Here is an 11167-nt window from a genome sequence, read left to right on the forward strand (position 1 = left end):
TGAGAGGAGGGCTGCTGGAAGGAGCCAGAAGCTGGGAGCCCAGAGAAGGGGACAGTTCAGAGTTTCCCATACTGTGAGAGTCCCTTGGTCAAGCTGAGCATGGGACTGGATTTTTCACTGTGTAAGCCAGTGAAGTCTACTTTGGAGCTGGAAACTAGTCATTGAAAATGCCCAGTATAGCTGGGCGTGGCAGCAACACCTGTACTCCCAGCAACTCGGGAGGCTGAGGTAGGAGGATCAAAAGTTCAAGACCAGCCTCAGTAACTTAGCAAAGCCCTTAGCCACTCAGTGAGAACCTGTCTCTAAATAAAATATTAAAAAGGGCTGGGGATGTGGCTTAGTGGTTAAGCACCCCTGAGCTCAATCCCCAGTATCCCCCCCCCAAAAAAAAGAAAGAAGAGAAAAGAAAATGTCCAGTATAAACCAGGTATCCCTTCCTTCTACCAGCCCCACCCCAAGAGAGACCTTCACCTTCCACTCTTTCTGGCCTGTATTGCCAGGCTTCTGTGGTATGTACAGCAGCCACACACAGGCAGGGATAGACTACCCCATGGATGCCTGGAACTATGCACAGTACTGATAACTCTGAACACCATGTTTTTTCCAATAGATACATACCTATGATAAAGTTTAATTTGTAAGTAAGGCATTGTGAGAGATAATAATAACTAAGAAATATGAAAATTATGATAATATAATGTGAAGTTTTTTTCTCTCTCAAAATACCTTTTTCTTGTTGTTAACATTGGATAACTGAAGTCAAGTTGGATGGAGGAAAACTACTGTATTTGCATAACAAGGTGACAATTCCTGGCTGTGTGAGTTAGTAGGAGAATTATTAGTCAGTAGGTTCAAGTTTATGTTACAATGCTGTCTTTAAAAATCAACAGGTACTGGCAGGGTTTGGTGGTGCACTTGTAATCCCAGCAACTTCAGAGGCTGAGGCAGAAGGATCATAAGTTTGAGTCCAGCCTCAGCAACTTAGTGAGACTCTGACTCAAAAATTAAAAGGGCTGGGGGTGTGGCTCAGTGGTTAAGCACTCCTGGATTCAATCCCCAGTACCAGGAAACAAGCAGGTACTATTGATTTGAGGAAAGCAGATTGGGTGTCTAAATTGAGACCCCATCAATCTAATATTCTTGGAATGAGCCTCAAAGCTCTGTCAGATGAACAAAATGCACAGCTGTCTGTTTTCACTCTGAGTCATGGACTCGTGGAATCCCAGAAATGAAGGGTCTCAGCCATCACCTGGTCTAACATCGGCATCTCTGCCTGTGAGAAGTTGGGACCCTGGGTGACCTGCTGCTCAGAGGACACCCTGAGGGTTTGTGGCAGAAGGAGGCCTGGTCTGAGCTTCTTCAGACTGGCTGTCCCTGGCTCTTTGCATTAAATCTTTGGGAATAAGGAAGAAGGATGACACCAAGATGGTAAAATCCAGTCTTCAGAGTGAAATAAGGAGCATCAACAAAGCTAGAAAGGTTTCCTGGAGGCCTCAGGCTGACACAGGGTCTCCCCACAGGCCTCCCCATCAAGGCCAGCCCAAAGGGCTTCAGAGGCCCTGCTTAGCTGAGGTCATGGATCCCAGAGGCTGAGAACAGTGGGGCTCATACCGCCCTGACACCAACAAAGCCATCACTCATGGTACCAGAGGTGTGAGGCCATGTTCAGGGACACCCCTCGGTCACTTCAGTGAATCCACAGGTCTCTGGCACAGTCCAGGCTCTCTTACCATTCTGTTGCATTTTGAACTCTTTTCAGTCAGAAACATATTACTTTTTCAAACCTGATCAATAATACATTACTGTAGTAATTCTTGTATAAAGGTTAAACCAACACATCTAAGGAGAAAAAGAACAGCCCTTGGTCTCACCCTCACTCAACACCCCCTTCCCTCCCACTTCCTCTCTCTGGTCCCGGCCACGTGCATGTGTGATTTTGCTTGGTTACAATCCAAAGGAGTATATAATTTCATATTCAGGCAATAAAGGCAAAGGCTGTAAAGCAAAATTTGTGCATGCTTCTAGGGGGAAATTCCATTTGGAGGGGACAGACATGGATGATGCACAGGTTGGAGCAGGGCACTGGGATGGGGCTTATGAAGGTTCTAATAAAATTCCTCCCCTTCCCTTATAATATTGAACCTTTACCAAGTCACAATGAAGTTAATATTACATGTGTTCAGCCTGTATTTGTACCATTTGAGTCTTTAAACTCTGGTGCTTAAGAAGAAAAAAACACCAACAACAAAAGCATCACTCATGGTGCCAGAAAAGACCCTTGAGATATTACTCCTGATCCAGTGAGAAGCCACTTGTCCATAGCATTTGGAATTATGTAATCAAGCCCTAATTTTTGTGCCCCTCTGTTTTGCCATGCAAATTCAGGTAATCTCAAGCAATAAGTCAATAAGCATTTATCTGCAATTTACTTTGAGATGGACAAGCACTGAGTATTAGGAAGTTCACAAAATGGCAGGCCCTGTGCCCACATGGTGCTTAGAAATTCCTCAAAAAAAAATTCAGGCAAATCTACATTACATGGTCAGTGAATTGACATATTACATATCTCATTGTCATGATGTTTTCTGCCTATATTCTCCCTAACTGTGAAAAACATTTATTTCTCAGAGTTCTGGAAATGAGGAAGTCCAGATCAAGGTGCCAGCATATCCAGTAACTTGTGAGGGAAGCAGGAGAGAAGGGAAGAAGGGAGGAGAGAAGGGAGGAACAGAGGAAGAAATCAACCCTGTTCATCCTGAGCAGACAGAAATAACAGCACTGAGCTAATAAACTGCTGGAGAAGATAAGATGTAGTCACTGGAGCAATAGGCCAGTGAGAGGTGTCCACTCCCTCCTCTCTGCAGCCTCTCAGTATCTCCTTGACCTAAACCACCTTCTCCCCAGACCCATATATGGACTCTCTGCTCATAAGGATGGAGGGCTGCCCTTGGCCTGACCTCCAGGGAGCCCTTCGTTCTGTGTAACACTGGCAGAGCCCAGCCTGCTTGTCTGAATGACCTTGGGCAAGTCACCTAACCTTTCTGACCTTCGCTCTAAGTGTCCTTATTGGTTAAACCACACAGTGTGTGATATTTAAAATTCTTTTCTGGCCAGAAAGAACCCCATGACACTGTGCTGCCATGCCTGCCAACCCCATCTCCTTGCCACCCCAAGGCTCTGGGCTCTGTGCTGACTTAGGCCTTGGGGCAGCAGCCTCCCCCATTGTCTCCTCCTGAACTGGTCACCCACTCTCAGCTTTCACAGAGGCCTACTTTTGGAGGAAAACAATGGCTACCTCAACACAGCACACAGGTTCAATAAACAGGGTAACACTGTGTTTCAAGTTTGGGCATGTCAGACTGGATTTGGAGGTCAGCTTGGAGGCTCATCCTGCAAGCCTTTGCAAAACCTGACTGATCCACCCATCCCCAGTGCTATGGTTCAGATATGAGGTGCCCCTCAAGACTCCTGTGTTAAGGCAGGAATGTTCAGAGGTGAAAAGATTAGGTGATGAGAGCTGTAACATAATCAGTGAATTAATCCATTTGATGGGTTAATGATTTAAATGAATTACTGCGTGGTAACTGTAGGCAGATGGAGTGTGGAGGAAGGGGCTGGAGGAAGTAGGTCACTGGGGGCATGTCTTGGTAATTATGTGTGACCACAAAATTATATATTTTCTTCCTGGCTCCTGCTGCTCTTTCTCTGCTTCTTGGCTACCATGAACTGAGCAGCTTTTCTCATACATACCCTTCCACCATGATGCCCTGCCTCACCTTGGGCCCAGGGCCATGGAGTCAGCCGACCACAAACAGACCTCTGAAACCATGAGCCAAAATAAACATTTCCTCCTCTAAGTTGTTCTTGTCAAGTATTTTAATCACAGTGACAAAAAGTTGCCTAACACACCCAGGCCCAGTCCTTTCTCAGTCAAGGATATTTCTGGCCTAGCACAAACACCAGAAAACCCTCAATGGATTTTCTTGTCAATTCAGGAAACCCCTCCTCTGCACAGCCCACTTCTCTTCTTTGTCCTCCTTCTCCCAGCCCCAGCCCCTGGCTTCTCTTCATCCTTTCTACTAGCAGCCTGAGCATAAAGGCCCCTCTTGCCTTTGTCCATCACAAGGACACATCAGGTGCCCATGACTGAAGAAAACCCTGGCCAGATTCGCACACATCTTCAACTCTCGGGGGCACAGGAGAATAGGGTAGGGAAGACTCACTGCTGCTTCCAAGGCTGGAGAGGCAGAAGAATGGGTGCAGACAAAGAGATTTGCCTGGAGGGCTGGGGATATAGCTCAGTTGGTAGAGTGCTTGCCTTGCAAGCACCGCAAAAAAAAAAAAAAAAAAAAAAAAAAAAAGAGAGATTTGCCTGGAGAGGGAGGAAGGTGGGAGGTCAACTAGTGTCAGGGTGGAAGCGCTGAGGTGGCCTCCAAGAAGAGGCCCAAATGATGCATCCTATCCCTCTCCTGAGGTCTTTTCTTACAAGAGAGACAGGCACATGAGACAGAACCAGTAATTGCATGAAGCACCCTGAAAAAACACCTAATACAGCATACCAAGGAAGTTGAAGAAAGTCACCATGGATTCTGTCTGCAGGAAAAGCAAGGTACACATTCAAAGTAAGTAGAATTTGGAGACTTTTGAGATTTTTTTTTTGTTTCATTAAACAGTGGTGATAATGCTACATCTTTGCCTCATGTTCTGTCTACAATGTGGCTTCACAGGCTTTATTCCATTCCATTCCATTCATTCACATTTACTCACTAACAGTGATCGGGCCTACTATGTGCCAGGCACTGCTATGGCTCCAAAGGTGGAAAAATCAGAGTTCTGGCCTCAATGAGTTCACCTGGACAGGAAGGCGGGTAAACATGTCAGAGCAACAAGGGAAAGTGTGAGTGGTGGGCTGGAGCCCACGTCACCATGGCCAGAAAGGCAGTGCGGAGCCTACCCAGGGGCTGAGGCAAGGGAGGCTTTCCTTGATGCTAGAGATGGGGAGGATGAGCTGGGGTGAGACAGAAGGGCAAGATGGCAAAGAGAACATTCCAGAACAACCCAAGCAAAGGCAGGGACCCAGCAAAAAGAGAATATAGGCAGGATATAGGGTAGAAAAGAACTAAAGAGAACTGGAGTTGTGGCTCAGTGGTAGAGCACTTGTCTAGCATATGTGAGGCACTCGGTTCAATCCTCAGCACCACATAAAGATAAAATCAAGATATCATGCTCATCTAAAAAAAACTAAAAACTAAAAAATATATTTAAAAAAATAAAAGAACTAAAGACACAAGCAGATGCAGGGTCACCCTTCAGACAATCCTGGGGTATGAAGGGTCAGTAGAGGAAACATCAGAATTACTTTAAGAGCTTCCTCAGGGCTGGGGTTGTAGCTCAGGGGTAGAATGCTTTCTTGCCTCGCATTCGTGAGGCACTGGGTTCGATCCTCAGCACCACAGAAATAAAAAAAGGTATTATGTCCATCTACAACTAAAAGTAATTAGAGAGAGAGAGCTGCTTCAAACTACATACAACCCTACCTGCCCATTTCCCCATTTGCAGATCTTTGTATTCCAAGGGCTAAGGTTAGGGTTGGGCTTAGTAGTCCCACAAACTCTTTTTGGAAAGAAAAAAAGCAGCATGCTTCCCCCATGCAATTCTGATTTTTATCCACACTTCCCTTTATCCTTGGAGTTAGGATAAGTGTTCACAGGAATTTCAATGTGTCTCTGGCACTCCTAAACCCAAGGTAGGATTCTCCCTGGCTCCTGGCTTCCTCCTGGTTTGCATTAACAGTGGTGGGCCCTGGGCTGCCCACAGGAGCCTGACGCTTGGGCGTCTGCCCTCTGTTTTGAGTCTCCTGTTCAGCAGCACCATTTGTAGGCCTCTGTTGGACCTTCCAACCCTGACATCATCCATGATGTCCCCTTGGAGCCTGTCTCAGTCTCTGCATTCCCTGATCAAGAACCAGGACTGGCTCCTTCTCACTCCTGGGCCTGGCCAAGCCTACGAATTGTCTCACCTGTCCCAATATGGGAGACTGACACATCCCCAGGTTCCAAAGGGACACAGGTGAGTGGCTGTCTTTCTTGTGGGAAAGAGAGGGGCTTCTTTCCAAACATCGGAATTAGAATACCTGAAGGCATGGAGAGCATACCCCGCTATAAGAGCGTATGGAACTTGAGAACGTGCAGGAAGTATGGCAGAGCTGCCTTGTGAGGACAGGCAAGGGGTGGAGGGTGAGGCTGGGAGACCAGTGGGGCCAACCCTGGAAGGGCCTTGATTACATAGGCCTTTCCGTGGTCTTTACATAAACATTCCCTGCAAGTGTGGGAGTCATCAGTCCACGCTCACCTCCAAATTATTGGGCTTCTGCATTCCTGGAAACATTCTCAATGCTAAAAGGGCCATTTAAAACTTAAGTTGGGGGCTGGGGTTGTGGCAGTGGTAGAGCACTTACCTCGTACCTGTGAGGCACTGGGTTCGATCCTCAGCACCACATGAAAATAAATAAAATAAAGATATTATTAAAAAAAAAAAAAACTTAAGTTGGGTCCCCTGTAACTAAGATGGTGAGTATATAGTGACACTCTGTAAACGGTGGATTGAGAAATACTGAAGAAGCCATGTGAAGAGGACATAGTGACTGATTGGTGTGTATTAGTTAAAGATACTCTTGATTGCCAGAACATTCAATACAGGTTGGAGTAAACTCTAAAGGAAACTGATTTACCCACATCATGGAAAGAGTCCAGCCACAAAACAAGCATGGCTCAGCTTGTCCAGACCTCCATCTCATTCAACACAAAAAACAGTTTTCCTCCCCCACTGGCCATACCCCATCATCATACTCTACTGAGACCAACCTGAACCAACCTCAGGGCCAGGGAGGACCACACACTGAATGAACCTCAGCCACTCTGTATGGCAGAAGACTTGGAGTCATGTTTATGCCTTTAACTAATCAGGGTCCACCACCTGGGCCAGAGGCAGAGCAAATTTTGTCCAGCCATAAAATCCTCAATCTACAATCCGGGTGCTGTGACCAATGGAAGGAAGACATGGACATTGGGTCAGAAGCAAGCCTTGTTCATTATGGAGGGTGAGAGGAAAGATGACGACACCCTGAAAGTTTCTGATTCAGAGGATGGTGTGGATGTTGCTGTCTGTCCGTCAGAGAATACAAAAGAAGGAGCAGGCTCGATGGGCCAGAAAAGTGCGGAGCACGTGAATTTGTTGTTAGGTTGGAAGGAACAAAAAATCATGTAAGTGGAGATGGTTGCTGGTACATTTGGGATCCTTCCGGTAACCCCACACAAAGGAAACCACAACTCAGTGATCCCTGTTTTTCACAACGCCATGTTGCATCTCTTTAGAGCTCTGAAATGCTCCACAGCTATTGATTAGCCATTAGTGATTCCCCCTGTCCCTGCATAAGTATTTCCCCTTCCTCTTTAATACCATGGCCTCCAGATGACTGGAAATGGGACTGAGCAGGTGCAGATCAGACGACAAAACATTCCTCTTAATGTGAGAAATTAATTTGTGGCTCTAATTGCCTCAAATTCCAAATGGAAAAAAAAAAACCCATTCCATTCTCACAGCATTCAAAATACAACACAGGCTTTATCTGAATAAAGAAAATAATCTGTCAGGGGGAAGAAAGGACTTCTGCTGCTAAAATGTCAATCTTACCACATTGTTAAGGAAAAGCAAGTTTAATTACATCCAAATCTGCATAGAATCATTTCTGAGTGTTGTGCACAGGAGCCTAAAGGTCTAAGATTTCAGACCTGACAAGATAACATTAAACAAAGGCAACCAAAAAGAGCAAGGCATAATGAGCGGGGGTCGTGGAGACAGTGCCGGACTGCAGTTCCCACATGTAAGAGAGAGTACCAGAGTGGAAATGTCCGCAGTTGCCGTTTCCGTCTGTGAAAATGTCACAGAAAATTGAGTCTAGATTCTTTTCCGAAAGTACTTTTTAAAAATTATCAAATATAGCCTTATTGGTTGTTCTATATCCCTGTGTAGTATACCCATGGAAGTGACCTGGAATTTTCTAATTCACAGATACCAAAACAGACTCAGGGAAAGTCCCCATCTGAAGTGATCTAAAAAGCCAGTAGTGTCTTGTAACTTTGTGAACTAGCCCCATATTCATCCCAGAAGTTGGATCCCTGAGCAATGAACTAAAAATAAAAGAAAGTTAGCTCTTTACTCCAAGGAAAATCAGCCTACCCTTACCCATCTCCCCTTCCCCCGCCCTCCTCTCCTACCAAGAGAAAAGAATGTGGTGAGAAAAATTAAGCCTTTGTGCACATGGAAGCCCAGTGGGCATGCCAAGCAGTATGCAAGGGGGTGTCCCTGTCACAGGCACAGATTATCTCAGCTGAGCAACTGCTCTGCACAGGGGCTGTAAAAAGATGTTAAGAGGGAAGATTTGGACAGCTCAAAAGACCAGATACTTACATAAGCTTTAAGAGACATACCTCTGGAGGCAGCTGCTAACTGCAGCCACCTGCAAACTCTCTTGTGCCCTGTACTCAGGCTGCTCCACATTATCCTTGCAGAGTATCTCTAGTTCCCAAGGGTAGTTTGGTGATAACTAGTCCAGTTCACTTTGGGAACATGTTTGCTGCCTTCTCTCTTCTTGTTTTCCTTTCCTTCTCTTTCCATTCAGACCAAAGCCACTTGAGGAACTCAGTTCTTGATACTGGGTATGTCTCCTCATTCCTGTGTTGTCTGTTCTGCAGTTTTGGGGAACATCAAGAAAAAGCTGGAAAAAAAAACCAAAAAGGATGTCCAAACATGGAAATATTTTAAGGCAGTAAACAGAAGCTAAATCATCAACTCCACAGACAATAGTGAAGTAATATGCACAACATATACATGAATATTACAGGCTGTCCATCTTCCACAAGGACAATGCTTCAGAGCCAAACGTTGCCTGCGGAGCTTCAAAGATTCCAGCTGGGTCACTGATGAGTCTGCAAGATCCCTGAAGAAGAAGAAGAAGTTGAAATTCTCCTGTCTAGTCTCACAACATTTAGACTTCTCAGAATACCTTTGGTAAATGGCCCTTTAGCATTACCCTCCTCACCAGAAGTAGAGGCACTACAAAAAAAGGTAGAAAGATTTCAGGACTTTTTGTTTGTTCGTTTGTTTGTTTGTTTTGTTTTAGTATTTCAGGAAAGCAGAACTCACCCATGTCATGAAATCTAAGAGTATTACTTGTCAAAGCAATTCAACTCAATACTCTCTTTTCATATGCTATGACAAGCTAGTGTGGGCTTTGTGTGGTATGATCCCAAGTCAAATGAAGAAAAAAAATTTATTTTAAATGCATTAAAAAAAAAAAAAAACCTGAAGAAGCTCTCTAAATCAGGGCATTAGGAAGACAACAAAAAGATGGACTGCAAGTCAATAATTCTGTACTTTGGAATGTAAAACCACCTAGTACAGTAGTTACACACACATGCACGCACACACACACACACACCTTAACTGAAGTTTCACTTTCTGTGGTTTCAGCTATTGGTGATCAATCATAGTCCAAAAATATTCAGTGGAAAATTCTAGAAATAAACAATCTGTATGTGTGCATCATTCTGGGTAGGGTGGCAAAATCTCACGAGGCCTCATTCCCTTATGCCCTGGATGTGAATCGTCCCTCTGCAGCATATCCACCCTGTCCATGCTACTGTCTCCTCAGTCACTTAGTAGGCATCTCAGTTGTCTCAGTATCACAGTATCACAGTGATTGTGTTCAGATAACCCTTATTTTACTCAACTATGTCAAGGTTAACTTATAAATTAAACTTTATCATAGGTGTGTATGTATAGGATAAATGTGGTATCTATAGGGTGTAGTACTATTCAAGTTTCATGCATCCCCCAGGGGAGAGGGTTCTTGGGACATATCTCCCGGGGACATGGAGGGATTACTATATAGAATCAACTTAAACATAATTATACAAACAAAAACAATAAGGAATGTACAACAGGGTTCTGCTATTAACTTCTGACCTTCCCTTATTAAGGAGCTGATCATACGGAATGAAGCACTGTCTTTGTCTGGTCCTACAGGGGGTTATTTTCTTCTCTGCCTATCTGTGTCCCAGGCTGTTCTTGTTCCATGCCATTCTGTGCCGGAATGGTTACTTCCTGATATCAGTGTCATTATTATTAATTTCAGAAAATATCTGCCTCTTGACCTCAGATTTTAGAAAGAGTCTGCATCTCGTGTGATTAGAGAAGAGTGCTTGGTTTTCTGTCAGCACTTCTGTTGAATGCTTAGTCACCAGTCATGAATTATCTCAGGACTGGTTGTTTCTCCTCCATGATGGTGGTGTTCCATCTCTCTCTGAATACCTTTGTCTGCAATTCCTATGTTCCTTAGAATTCCTAAAACAGAGGACTGGGAACATATGAGCTTGCTCCTTTACACAGGAAGAGTGATTTGTAAATCCAGATAGAAATTCTTTTCCTTCCCTACCAGTGCAAAACCGCTGCTTGCTGCCTCCTCTGACATGCCCTGCCTGCCTACAGCCCCGGAACTGATTGACCATCTTACATTCTCAATCATCTTAGAACAAACTTACCAAATCTTCCCCTGACCCTAACAAGTCCTTGTACTCTGACTCTGGTAAAACAACGTTAATTGCATCAAAAACTAAATGAAGACCATGAGTATTCATGGATACACAATCCTAGATCGTTGGTGATATTTTTGCCTTAATGCACCTTTACTTTCCAGAGGTTGGTTGAGAATCTACACCAAGAGAACATTTTCCCCTGACTTGGTCTAGATCTAGATATGAACGACCTGACGACGTCTGGTTCTGTAAAACAGCATTGTTTTAAATCTGTAAGATCTCATGTAACAGCAGTGGTCTGTGAAGTAACAGCAACCATTGAGCTTTACAGAGGCCGGCTGCATGGTCTTCCCCAGTTCTTCTCCTGCCCATTTCCCACCAGTATTCTCTCTCTTTGTTTAGAATTTAATATCTGATATACAGGACCAAAACTGTGTTTTTCTTTAATACAAGTCATTATTTGGCGAGGGAGCCAACTGGACATATTCAGAGGGAATTTAACACAGAGAGTGTGTTCTGTTGTCCAGATGTATTGACACAAACACAAGGACACTAAAGCCTGCTCCTCACTG

This window comes from Sciurus carolinensis, chromosome 4 (genome assembly GCF_902686445.1).
Source record: "Sciurus carolinensis chromosome 4, mSciCar1.2, whole genome shotgun sequence".
NCBI classification, from domain to species: domain Eukaryota; kingdom Metazoa; phylum Chordata; class Mammalia; order Rodentia; family Sciuridae; genus Sciurus; species Sciurus carolinensis.